The sequence below is a fragment of the Euwallacea fornicatus genome, chromosome 20 (assembly GCF_040115645.1).
Source record: "Euwallacea fornicatus isolate EFF26 chromosome 20, ASM4011564v1, whole genome shotgun sequence".
NCBI classification, from domain to species: Eukaryota; Metazoa; Arthropoda; class Insecta; order Coleoptera; family Curculionidae; genus Euwallacea; species Euwallacea fornicatus.
This window is the reverse complement of record NC_089560.1, coordinates 2,880,768-2,895,150: the sequence shown is the minus strand read 5'-3', so window position 1 is coordinate 2,895,150 and position 14,383 is coordinate 2,880,768. Positions and strand designations below refer to the sequence as shown.

Sequence of the window (14,383 nt, the reverse complement as noted above, 5' to 3'; positions counted from 1 at the left end):
ATGAAGCTCATTAGGAAATGCTCTTTTGCATAACTCGTCTTATATCCGGCCAGCGGAAGCTCGCTCCGCTCGTCCGGCAGCATTTCACTCATCACATAAAACTAGGCATGTCCTCACTAGTTACGTAAAGAGCTACGAATTTGTTGCATGTTTTTGATGCTTCTTGTTCCTATTCTATCGTTCGTTTCTAAATGCGTTGAAAGGTATTAATATCGAAATACGTGTTTGTTGAGGGGTAAATTCTTTAGGAAATTATATATTTTAAATATTTGCATATTAGGTAACAAATACATATGAGGGAAATTCGTAACTTTTTTTGGTCAGATTAGTTCATTGCGCTATGTCCGTCATTCATATCATTTTCCTAACACACGCGCGTGTTAGCCCTTACTTTCGCCACTGCTATCTCAGTTGGCGATATTAGCTTTATTGGAAATCATGGAAGAACTCTTATCCATATTCCTCTAAGGGGCATATGCGCCCCTTTTCTTTGTGGTGGTATTTTCGACTTCGCATATAAAACGCATTGCTGCAACTCAAATGTGTCACTCAATGAACTGCTCCACGAACGTTAGGAATATGGTCAAGTCTTAATAAATAACAGTCTGCTAGTAAAAATATTTTTTCGTGTCTCTCTTAAAGCGATAACAAATAATGTGAATAAAAAAATTAAGTTTGTTATTATTATTTCACATATTTTTTTTAATCTAATAAAAATATTGAAGTAGGATGTCACACCATTTTGGGAATTCTTGTTACTTTACTTAGTTGCATAAAGGTGTTCGAACATTTTTATAATGATTCGGAGAAAGTTGAGTTCAGGAGAACAAAACAGGGCTACAGATACGCTACAGGCTGGATCAAAACAACAGGACGTCGCTCAGCTCTTCAACGTTTCTCAAAGTGTGATATCCAGACTATTAACAGAATTTCAACAAACTCGAAACGTCTCAGAAAAACCAAGGGTGCGCAAGACTGACTTATTACAGTTTCTGCGCGTAGAATCTGCGCCCTGTCGACATGTAGGCAATTAGTCATAAATCCAAGTTTCCATTGAAATATTTTGTAGGAGACTTAAAGCAGTAAACAAAACCTCGAGACGCGTTCTAAGAAAAGTTGCCCTTACTTAAGAAAATAAACTTGCTAGACTAGAGTGGGCAAGAGAGTACATCAATTGAGGTGAAGAGTGGCGTTCTGTATTTTTCACGGACGAGTCCAGATTTGGCCGTTAGTCTGACAATCAGAGTGTTCGGGTCTGGATAAACCTTGGAGTACGCAGAACCTTAAGAACTGCACAAGAAGTGCTTCCTTTTAAGGGGAGCACAATAATGGTCCAGCGAGGAATTTGCTGTAGTGGGGAAAATGAGTTGAACGTGTGTGAAAGAAAAGTGAGTGCAGAAATCTATGAAGAGAACATCATCAACAGCACTCCGTCAAATATCCAAGTTTCTGTATGAGAAAATTTCCGGTTTTTGAACGTCAATGTCCGACCACATCGTGCAGCGATCGTTACAAATGGGATTGACAAAAGTAGGCATCCAACATTTACCGCGTCCGTCAGGATCGCCTGACCTTAACCCCATTGACGATGTGTGGGACGTGCTGCAAAGAAGTGTCGAAGAACATCGACCACTATCTCGAACAATGTCACAGCTTTGAAAACTTCTTCCACGGTTATGGAAAAATTTACCACAAGACATGATAAACCATCTCACTGAAAGTGTGCCAAGACGATATGAAGCAGTTATACACGTTAAAGAGGGCCAGCCATACGACATCCTGAATTTTTGAGTAGCTGCTTCTATATTACTTTCGATTTTGCAAAAGTACTTTATTGTTTTTTTGGTTTTCTTAAATAATTTAAAAATTATCGTCGTTTTTTTATGATTATTTTGACTTAGTTTTTGACGAGGGTTACAAAAAGATATATCCCAAACTTCAGTCGAGCAGTTTATTTTACGAGTAAAAATATACCTATATATTTTATTAGGGAGGTTGTAATGTCCTGTCCCCTTAGATGAACTTTATGGAAAAAAGGTGTAAATGGCCCTAAAAGTCCTCCTACAGGAGAAATTCAAATATGTGGAATGCGTCAAACAGTTTTATTCTCACTCTGGGTTGAAAGAAGGGTGGAAATTGCTTTGAATGTCCTATAAGGCTCGAATCGCGTCCGATTTCCTCAAAGGGCGTGTGCTTCCGTGAAAATTGAATTCAAAAATAAAGTGTTTATTTATTCCCATAAAGGCCTAGTGTGTTTGGTAGTCACGTTACGAAGACCGTCTAGTAGGAACCTATAGTATAAGTATATTAATACGTTTTGCTGTGATCCAGTATTTTCCAAAATATACACTAGCAGGCATTCTTAGAAGAATTCTCATGAAGTTTTATGGGGCATAAATATGAATATATGAAAATGCGTGGCATCCGTCTATTTTAGTGCCCGTTTACGGAAAACCCTCGGCCAAACAAAATTGCACTCGAGAGGAAAATTGTTTTCAGTTTTATATCCGTGTATGATGGTCTTTCATATAAAAATAATATTTACAGATAGTTATAAAAGTTTTGTTTATAAAGAAAGTTTTTACATCGAAAATACATAAATCCTTCTATAGGGAGTTTGACTCGGCCAATACATGACAGGCGAGATGTGAACTTTCCTTGAAGTTTTTTTTAATCGAATTACAACTTTTAATGAAGAAGTTAATCGAGAGATTAGAACTTCACACTCAAAGCAATCAGCGAACTTTATATCTTGTTGTGAAGGCATAATGGTTGTTATACAGGAAATTTAATGGGAGTTTCATTGAGTTAATTTTCTTTTGAAAGGTTCGTATATGAAATTCTGCTTCTTTTGCGTTGCAGTAAGGTCTTTGGTAGGAATATGGAGGCAAAGTTTAGGGCTTTTTATTAAAGCACTAAAATGTTTGCAATTCTTTCTTTAAAATTATTTCTTCGAGTGGTTGCGACGGGGATTATTTTCGAGATACGGAGTAAATAATTTCAATTCAGAAGTGTGAGTCGAACTTTCACAAATGGGAATTAATATTCAACTAAGTCTCGTCTCAGGAAATGCGATTCCTACGGAAAATTTCCCACATTATTTCGGTATTTATCTCTCGGGGCAATAAGAGAAACTGCATGCGGTCCATGGCTCTTGATCAGCCCACTCGAGCCTCAAAAGAATTTTGTAGTGTTTGAAAACAAAATTCAACATTCAATGCCCCGTTTTACCGATAATTTCCTCTGATGTTCCATATTAAACAAACGTACGCAACTTCACTGCAGGTTCAATAATATACAGGGTGAGTCGGGAGGATCGTGCCAAACTTCAGGAGCGTGTTGTACATGAAAAATAAATGTAAAAAAAACCCAAATGTTGTTACCCGATTTTCGTTTGTTTACAAGTTATAGCGTAAATAAAATTAAAACATAAAATTTAAAAAATTTATAAATTTCATAAGAAATTCCATAAATGAACGTTTGGATATCATAAGTAAATGTTCAAAAATATTGCCATTAACTTCTAAACATTTTCGGCTTCGTCTATGAAGAGCATTCGTTGCGCTCCTGATTGTTTCATGTCTTTCTTTAACAGCAGCTGCAGCATTTCTAATGCGTTGAATTAGTGCATCTTGAGTGTCCACTTTTACTCTGTACACTTCAGTTTTAAACCAACCCCACAAACGATAGTCTAGTGGGGTGAGGTCTGGAGACCTTGGAGGCCAACTAACAGGGCCACCACGACCAATCCAACGTATTAATTTATGAAATTTCTCATGAAATTTATAATTTTTTTAAATTTTATGTTTTAATTTTATTTACGCTATAACTTGTAAACAAACGAAAATCGGATAGCAACATTTGAGTTTTTTTACATTTATTTTTCATGTACAACACACTCCTGAAGTTTGGCACGGTCCTCCCGACTCACCCTGTATATAGCAGGAGGTAATAAGAGAAAGCTAGAAAATATTTCAGGGTACTGGAAGTAGCTCTGACTGTATCGGAGGGCCAATCGGTCAGATCAGGTTAGCCTCTTGTATCAGTTGACGTGTAAACGCCTTCATCACATTTCTGAGTCTCTACTACCTTCACAAACACAACTTTCGTCGGTTAAAAGATGTTCCATTCACTGGTAAAATTTGATATTTACGCTGAACCAATCAATGGCAAATTAGAGCGGTAATTCGCACTAGTGCAATTATCGTGATAATTTCCCTGGTCGCTTCGTGTCCAATATTTACTTGCCCGTTATGTGAGGATCTTGCTGCCTTTACGTTTAACCGAAAGCAATGGATATTTTTTATTTATTTTTATTTCTAAGTAGTTTTATTAAGGTTTAATTATTAAGTAGGTATAGTTTGCGTTACAACCGGACGTTGAAGCTGTATGTACGTACTAATCGATAGGTAAATAAGTATTTACTTTGAGGTCTATCTTATTCGATATCGTGCATAGCTCCAACCAAGAAAAACCGAAAAAGACTCCTTGTGTGTCAGTTTAAGTCAAATTTGTTTTCTGTCGTAGCAAAGTCATTTTAACGTAATTATATTAGTAAAAATATCTATTTCTCCCTGTTCAAATAGAATTTTCCGCTATTTTCATTGAATTTTATTTCCAGTGGTAAAAAATTTTTTCAAGATATTAACATTGCACCAAATTGAAATATTTTAGTCCTGAGGCAGTAAATTTTTGTGAGGATGTATTTCATAAAAAAATTCTTTGTACATTGATGCATAACTGTACATGATCGGTGTGCAACGATGCATTTAATTGGCATTCGTGCAAAAAAAAAAAAAATCGACTGCACTTCCTAGATCCCCCTGATAACTGATCCGGGTCATAATGTTAACTTTCCGGTCGTGAAGTTCTCTAAATCATTTTGTATTTAACAAATGGAATGATGATAATTAACGTTTCGACATCAATGACCGTTTTCCGTACTTACAAGGATTCGCAAGATGAAACCGACCTATGCTGGTTTTGTCCGGAAATCGATGAACCACATCATAAAATAAGGTCAGAATAGAGATAATTGCCGATTCTAAGTAATAGAATGATGAAGGACACTACTAATCAAACACGAACTTGCTCTATGATATGATGAAAGTGGAGGGGGCACAAAAAGTATATGATATAGAGCAGAAAAAAGCGGCTTTGCACGTTAAGGAATTTATATGAATTTGTATCAATGTATATACGATACTTGTCTATAAAGTTCCCAATTTTTCATTGTTTAGGAGGCTGCAATTTGCAAACTATCTGAGATCGAGGAAAGCGTTTTTCACTTCCCTACGTTGCTTTTGAAATATCCATTATAACATGAAATATTTGCGTAATCACTTTAACTCAATTACGGAAAGTAATTTTTCAGTTTTTTAAAAATGTTTTTGAAAATTTTTAAGTTATCCTGTTTAGTAAGTCTTAAGAAACTAACATTTTAAAGTGCAAATTGCAGCACCCCAAAACTGGGAAAATGGCAAACTTTATACTCAATTATTTTAAGTGCACAATTTAAGGTGACTAATCCTTTTTGGATTATTTCGTATACGTAAAAGTAACTTCTTCAATATAAGCCCTTTCAACCTCTCCCTCTTTTTTAAAAAGGGAGAAGTTCCCAAAGAGGAAAGGAAACGTCTTTTCTTTTATAATAGTTTTTCCATTAGTAGTTTTGAAGCTATCAAAAGCCGAGCAATCGCCGGAGGACCCTGTATTTTTGCCCGCAAGTTCATAAAAAGTCCCTGTGGTCTGTACTAAAATACTTTTCATCTTTTCGGATACTTCGACTCCCCATCTAACTTCTCTGCAATTCGCAGTACTGTCTGATACTACATCTTACGGAATTACGCCGAATTCAAAATATTTAAGTACTTTGAGATTCAGCCACAAATTTGGAAACTCACCTAAGGCTATGCTGATGGTACAGGTTAGATCCCGTTTAACGCAGCCGGTAATCCAGAAACGACAGAAATATCCGCACCGAAACAGAATCCGCGAATGACTGGCCAAAGAGGGAAGTTCTCTGCCAGAGTTATTCTGGACCACATCTGACTGGAACGCGCTAGCGCAGAAAATTTCCGTGTCACTGTGTTATCGTTCCAGACTTAACCCTCCACATCTTAATAAACCCTATTTTGCTGGCCAATTAGGCATTTCAAATAAAAGAGCAAACTTTGCTTTCATAAATATTTATTTAAATTTGGTCCGGAGTGTAGCTAATCCAATCGGCATCGGATGACACTCTGGCAAACACCGAGGGGAAACCTGCAGACCACCTCACATATGAAAAAGAAACTACTCCAACTTTGAGCCCACTGACGACCGATCGACCACCAGAATCGTCCCTACAGGCCCCCACATTTTCTTCTTCAATGGTACCTGAAGTGCAAATATGCCCACTTTCAATGGGTTACCCAAGGAAACAGAGACTGTATCTTAAATTCGTTGTAATCTCAAAGATGATTATTTGCAGGAGCGAAGCTCTTGCAGCGCTCATAATACCTACATATAGAAGATCAAAAAGGTAGAAACGTTGTAGATGTTGAATGCTGACCCTATCCGGTAGGTAGGATCCGGTAAAGCTGGGGGCATTTTCAGGAGCTGAACTTATGACTTGGAGAGTAAGGTTGCTGGACCCTGTAGAGAGAATCCTCATTAGGGCAACATTGATTCCACTGGAGGTATACGAAATATTTTCTGGTTGTACAGAGTGGTATCCCAAGACTACCTAGGTTGCTATGGCTCCGCAAGAACTCTCCTTTAATTTATCAATATCTGTGATTTGTCAATTTACTCGTCAGCGCAATGGACACCAGTTAACACAAAGTCGTCTCTAACAAAAGAGCCCCACAGAAACCTCGTATATTAACGAGCAAACCTGCTCGGTATCCAATTATATCAATAAGAGCATTAGTGCCTCCCACAATTATCGAATTTGGTTTTTCTCCAATTGGAATCACTCTAGACCTATCTAGATATATCTGGCAGGGTTGCAGAAGGAAAATGCCAATCTTGAGTAAAACGAGGTACTAAACATCTCTTATCAATACTGTGATGTGACAGCTACTCATGTAATCGGTTAAGAAATATAATTTTATGTAAGGGGTGGTAATGTGCGTGACGACCCAGTATGAGGCGAGTCATAAAGTAGAATTTCCTAATGAGGTCTATTCAGAGTTTTATATACACATTGACAAACTTTCACGGCATGTAGAGCTCATAAAAACAAACATTTAGATTGAGTAAAGTTAGGTGCAAAATCGCTTCGTTCCCACGGTGCGGAATGTTTAATTAATATTTTTTTTTTTTACATTTCAAAAACGGTTTAGAATAAGCACACGAAATTGGAGAATGGGAAAAGCATGTTCTGGAAAAGGCAGAATACTCTCACTTGCATTAGTAGTTTCCGTGCAGCTCTGCAATGGTACGTTCTTAATTAGGAAAAATTGATATGCCACTGACTTTTTTTCCATCTCCAATCGATTTTTAATTAAAAAAAAAGGCCCATCAATGTTTTATTATTAGCCGTTTTCAAGATATAAAATCATTACTTGTTCCTGTGCCTACCAATAAACCGGAACAGGTCTCCAAGGCGATTTTTCAAAATACCTTCGGAGAAATTATTTTCATTTTTTTCTGGCAAAAGTGGTGTAGATGAAGACGAACAGGTGTCAAACGTGATTCTTATGTAGCAAAATAACACTCTTCTTTCAAGACCTGCTCCCGTTAAATTCTGAGCAATCTACACGTGTAGAAACGCGGGATGGTTACGCCGAGGCCGCTGGTGTAGATGGAAATATTCTGCTTACTCCAGAACATACACGTTTATCTCCCCATGGCATGTCCCTAATTTAACCCCGAAGCGTTTTTGAAATATTTAAAAAATATTAAAAAAAAAAAAAAATACTCTGCATCTTCGAAAAGAAGCGATTTTGCACACCAACTTTATTCTATCTAAGTATTTGCTCTTATGAGGTCTGCATCTACTGAAGGTTTGTCGGTAGTTGTATAAAACACCCTTTATACAGTTAAAACAAACACTTAAAAATTTGAAACGTTATGTCTTTTATGCTATCTAAAAAATGAAAATATAGTTGGTTTCTCTCACTTTTAATTTCTCAAATTATCATTTTTAAACATAGTGTTCGTTAAGTGGATTTTTCTCGATAATGGATCAAAGATATCGAAGTTAAACAGGAACACGTATTTAACGGAAAAATAAACGCTCTTTCAAGTTTTGAATCACACTTCATGTTAAACATACAGAGTGAAAGGTTTTTTACTCTAAATTCATTAAAATCGACCATAAGTGGCGCCCTCTATTGGCAACGCGGTAATTGCAGGACGGATTTTAATCGACACCACGACTTTACAAATTTTCCGGCGTCCAACTTAGAAGTTTTCAGAATAATAGCGAAAAATGATTTGGAGTTTCGACTTTCAATAGCCTTCATATCCGACACTATGAACTTTCGGATAAAGCATATTTTCTCCAATCATCGCCGCTTGCCGTGTAGGACCACCAGCTTCCGGTCGGCCTATTGCTAACGAATCACCCTGTATTTACACCCATTTAGTTGCATTTACCATGATTGTAATGATATATTTACCAAACTGATACGAAAGTGACTATTTTACAACGTTATTAATTTGCAAATTTTTTGAATGGGTCAGGCGTACGCCTAATCCCAATTACGACCAATTATAATTATTCATATTAAAGAAATTTATTTATACGACTAATTATTAATTCTTTACGAGATGCGCGAAATTTATTTTGAAATTAAATGCATCTCTGCCATAGATCGGAATTGACAGGAAACTATCCCCCTCTATTTTGGAAACGAAGCGTTGCTCGATCCATGTTGATGTGAACTTTTCCTCTGAGAATTTCCCCCAAATAATCACTCCCTGAAATTTTGCCACGTACTTAAATAACACCTTATATAAAATACCGTTCCCCTTCCAAAGGTCTTTCCCGTCGCAGCTGGGTGGAGAATCGCCACCCACAGAAGCATGTGTGAATATTCGGCTAAAACTTAGTCTTAAACTATCACAAATAATAGATTAAATTTCAAACGCTTCGGTGAAACAATACGGGGCTCACACATACATACCTTATAGAGCTCTCTACACTAATTGTAGTTCTCCTCGGTTTACATCCAATGATATCATATCTCCTTCCTTTTGTTCCAAGCTCTAGGGAAAGCACTCGTTTCGCTGCCCTTAATGAACACGAGAAGACAACTTAATTCCCTCTAATAAAAATAGTAAGTTCACGCCGAAAACTCGTTTGCTGCATTCCTGCGAGTATGGTGCTAATCTAGAGACCATCAAGGTGTGTTAACGACCCACCGCCCTTCCTGGAAGTTCATTAAAGCGTTGAAAATAGGGTTGAGGGGTCAGGATACAGGGCGGGGCTGACTCCGAATCCCTTTATGTATTGCAAAGTTGAGGTAAACATTTTTCGGTGAAAATTATAGGGTACGGGAGATTCACGGTAATGTCGCCCTATATTTAGCAATTCAATAAAGTTAGATCAAAATAAACATATAAATAAATAAATGCCAATTTGGGATCGTTCTGAGTGACGCAGCTCTCTATTAAAAAGGGCAGTAAATAAGCAGAATTTGGCAGATAAGCACGAAGATCCCGAGGGAGGGGCGTTACATGGTTTAATTTGCCCTCTACCCCGGATGTATCATAATTTATGCCTCGAAATTTGCTTCGTTAATAAAGTCGAGCGGGCAAAATTTGTTTTGATTCCAGTTGGGCGTTATATTTTAGAGGGAAAAAATGAGGTTGTTATTTAGCTAAAATGGAGATGAGGAATATATTTTGTCGATGTAAGAGGGAGAGACTCGAAATCTTATCCAATATTATAATTAAAAATGTGATTAAATTCACCTAATACCGTGTGGATCGAAATTCTACACTTCTTCTTGTTCATTTTTATTTCTCCTTTTATTTTATTTATTTATTTTTTTTTTCACCAAATACTGTTTACGACCGGAAAATCAAAAACAAACCAATTTCGTATCAACAGTTTTTTTTCATTGTTTACTTACCATTTAACCGAGTTAGTATTGCATTTTCTTATTTATTTCAATCTTTCTCAAAAACTAATAGACAGATTTGGACTCCCCATTTAAAAAAATCGACCACTTTAAGCTACCGCTGACGCAAGCAATATTTATAATAATAAATAATATCTACGTAAAATTAGGGAATGTTCACAGGTAGGCAGGTGTATACTTTATTTTGACGAAACGTGGTTCAACACTCACAGCGTGATTAAATACGGTTCAGTAGATAATTAAAAAAAAAAAAAAAAAGAAAAAAACCCAGTTCAGGTACCCCATGCTCGAGAGACAAACGAGTTATTATTCTGCACGCGGGCAGTGAAAATGGATTTGTGCCAAAGGGTTTGTTATTTTACGCTAAAAATATAAGCCAGCCCTCGGCTGATTGCCATGAAGATATGACTGCTCAACTATCCGAAAAATGGACCATCGAACATATCTCCTAACTCAGCCGTTGTAATACACAACGCCCCTTATCGTTTCCGGTTACTATACATTCCCGATCAAGATCCCCAACGATAGCACAAAGAAATAGGACCTAATCAACTTTGCGAGGGATCAAAGTATACATACTTTAACAAAAAAAAAAAAATTATTAGACGTAAAAAAACCTTTAAATTTCAAAAATGAGCATAAAGACATACAACCTTGCGGTCACCTCCCTGTTATTTACAGTTTAACCCAATCGAAATAATTTGGAAGATTATAAAAAAAGATTAGAAAGATTATGAAAGATAAATAAGTCGACAATTATAAGTGGCGCAGTTGTGGAAAGATATCTGGAAAGTGATAATTGAAGTGGGCAACGTAGTGTGGAAAAGTTGCGTGGCTCATGTTATACAAGACGAAAATGACATCGTGTCTCGATCGACAAGGCTTCCGCTGATGATGAAAATGACGAAACAAACATATTTAAATTTGATTAAAAAATAATAAGTACCTAATAAACAAATTTACCATAATAATTCAAAAAATATCGTTTTTGTTACGCCTCTGTCCTACATCGCCCTAAAGTATTCCTCTAAAAGGTTTTTTTCGCAATTTCGACTAATAATAAAAATACACTAATACATTATGTTTAATTCAAAAAAGCCTCATTTACTCATCAAAAATGTTCCCCTAAGGTACAGCATTGCAGAGTGCTATCGGGACGTGGATAGCAAAATAATATGTTTTAATTGTTGAAAACAATGGTTTTTCTCTCGCATGTAATTAATGTATTTTGTTGTTAAAATAATAATAAATGCCTTATGCACTATGGTTTTCCACGTCCATAAATGCATTTGATGATAAATTTCTCCGGTTTTTAGCATTGCCGAAAAAGTCGCATAAATGTGTTATTTAGAATTATTGTAATTAGGCAGGGTCATAGTTACATTGCAGTCAATGACAAAGTTACCGAATTTGCCGTTTTAGCACCTAATTTTATTCATTATAAAAAATATTTAAAATGCAAATATGGTTTATTCGAATCAAAAACGTGCGGAATTAACGGATTTCCATTACTCAAATGGCAAACGTCCAAGGGGGTTGCTGCAAGACCGCTTCATTGAAACTGACAAAATTCAGAAGCGACAAGTCGAGAATTTACAAACTAAATCTGATTTTTTTTCTTGCAAATAAATCTAAAAATGACAAAGAGAACGTTAATTTTTGAAAAAACTACTCGTCGAGATTACTTTTATCATAGCCTTTTCGTAAAGGGGGTTCCAAGACCCTTAAGACTAGGCGTCGCACTACCTTTCTATCCAATTAAAATTTGAAGGGATGTAACGTCTCTTCTAAGGGGGTTGCTCGTTCATGTGTCAAGTCTACGTCAAAACACGTTTTCCAAGATAGATCAATGGGTGTAGCTCGGGAAATTCCTCCAGACAGCGCAGTATAATAAATGTCGTGGGTGGCTGCCTTTCAATTTCCTCGGGACACCCTATATTGTCCTATCTATTAACTGGCCGCCAAACTGCAAAAAGTGAAAAGCGATGTTGATTTAAAGAGAGAACTTAACGGGAAGTGCAAAATTTTAAAAAGCGTAATAGGAATGTCGGTTCTGAAGAAGCGATTGAACTACTACTGGCTCTTTGAAAATGTACGCATGATTGAGTATAAATGACTAATGAGGACATTTGAAAAAGTTATAATATTGAATGCTATTTATGATGGAAATAGCGAGTCTCATATGCAAATTCTGTTTATATGCATATAGAGGCGGTGTTATTTAATTAATCAAACTTCAAAGGATTATTCTTTGGGTGATTCCAAGACGAAAAATGTATATTAACATATATTCTGTAGTGTCTAATTTTCAAAATGCAGGGTGTCAAACAATTTTTGTTTTTAATCGTTTTTTCGTAGAAATCTTAACAATCCTGTAGCCGATTTTGTTGAAATTTGACAGTATTAATTCCGGTTATTATTGATTATTTACATGCCACTAACTTAAAAAAAAAAATTACATTTTTTCACATTGAGTACAGTCGTGGCCACCCAGATAACCGGATTTAAATCCGTTAGATTTTTTGCTTCGGGAACATGTAAAGTCTATCGTTCATGGAACTTCGATCAACACTGAAAAATAATTAACGAGATTCATGTCACCAGATAAGCAATGGTCCGTAAATATTTCAGTGTGTTCAGCAATGTTGAGATGAGCTAATGCTGGCATTTAAGTTCAAAAAGAACATTTTTAGCATCTATTGTGAGTTTCGTATGTTTTTTTGTAAAAAAATCCGTACCATTGTTAAATGTAATTCTAATAAAGTATTTTTCTTGTTTTCTTTTAGTTAAATTTCCAGCGTTACCTCTGTACATGCCCCTGGCAATAGGAGACAAGCAATTTTAAGCTTAAAAGATTCCTTTGTGCTACATTAAAAATTGTCATCAAGTTTCAACGTCGCATTAGTTTGCATCTTGTTATTTAAAAGTTTTTTGTAATGTAGGGAAATTAAAAAAAAATAACAGTTTGGCACACTATGTCTGGAAAACGAACCATTATCGGAAGTATGTTTCTATAAGCCCTTGGTCTTAGAATCCCTCAAAGAATCTTCCTTTGAAGTTTGACCGCGTACTTAAAAAACACCCTGTACGCACGTCGGAAGTGTATTCGATTATAAGCTGTAGCAAGTAATGAGGATTCCATAAAATTCTCACGAAGTTACTTCGCTTAAAGCTAAAGCCTGAATAAGTTTTCGTAAAAGCGAAATATTTAAGGAACGGAAAACAATAAGCACTTTCGTGAGAACTTTCACTCATCTTGGCTTCTTGAGATAGCGTTGCAAAGTCGACAGATCTCACGGGAACTCAGCTACTTCAGTTAGTCGACAGATTTTCGTCAAGGGAACGTTCCCTGAAAGATAGTTGTTACGATCAAAGTGACTATGTATCATTAAATTTATCAATGAACGGTGGTTCTTCTTCTATTTGTAAGGGAAGGTATTCTTGATGTTGCTTGTAGGGTAGAATTTAGTTGTGGATATACGAAAAAAGAAAAAATCCTTGTTAGGATATTTTTTTACATGCTTCCTACGAAAATGCTTACAAATATGTCAGATGCTGCATAAAAGTGTGGAGCACTCACATTAGATTTTTTGAATGGGATGGGATTTTCAATAATTAACCGGACTTCATCTACATCCAATTGCAGCTAGTCTAAACTTGTCCCCTAAAAGTGAAACAGTAGTTAAGTCAGTTTAAAAATTTTGTATCTCTAATAGTTGACGGGACACCTGTAGACCGTATTTTCATATAAGGACACACTTTCCAATATATAAATGATTCGCTAAGTATATGGATGTTTAATGTCGAGTTCGAGTACTGCTAGTCCCCTTTGAGTACTTTAGATGAAGTATGTTTTTCTACGTGCAATTTTCTAGGTGAGTTACCTTTAGCCGATTTTCCAAACATCCCACATACATTTATCAAGTGGAAAATATTTGGGACCGAAAGTCAAATTCCTCTTGTGCCTATAGATTACACAAGATAATCGCGTTGTTATGCAATAAGCTCTTTTGGAATTAAGTTCTTATTCCTATGCGGGAACTAATCAATCTGCAAACCAGATTCTATTACACGGCAGATTTCCTCTCGGAAAGTGATTTAATATGCTAAATTTCTCACATAAGACGAAATTGGCAATTAACTTTCTAAACTAGATGTTAAAGTGAAGATTAAGTTGATAGAACGTGCGAAGTGCGGAATAGAAATTTCTTGCAAATGCGTGAAAATGGGGTTAGACAAAGAAAAAAAAGGAGGAACATCTGCGAAATATGTGTGTACCACATACGAAATACAAGAGACGTTTTGCA

General features: G+C 36.2%; 1 protein-coding gene and 1 long non-coding RNA gene across 3 annotated transcripts in view; both read right to left on the bottom strand.

Moving 5' to 3' along the window:
- LOC136345505 (C3 and PZP-like alpha-2-macroglobulin domain-containing protein 8) overlaps positions 1-5,990 on the bottom strand; it is a 108,365-nt gene extending 102,375 nt beyond the window's left edge. The window contains exon 1 of one of the 2 annotated variants that reach the window (XM_066293863.1): positions 5,904-5,990. The gene's annotated coding sequence lies outside the window, so the exon portion shown is untranslated. The remainder of the gene's footprint in view (positions 1-5,903) is intronic. The other variant, XM_066293865.1, reaches the window with a different exon arrangement.
- Positions 5,991-6,213: 223 nt separating this feature from the next.
- LOC136345592 (uncharacterized) lies at positions 6,214-9,300 on the bottom strand. The gene is made up of 3 exons (XR_010733170.1): positions 9,117-9,300; positions 6,506-6,636; positions 6,214-6,378 (listed from the first exon to the last, which is right to left on the bottom strand). It is a non-coding gene; the product is annotated as an uncharacterized lncRNA (long non-coding RNA).
- Positions 9,301-14,383: the final 5,083 nt, after the last annotated feature.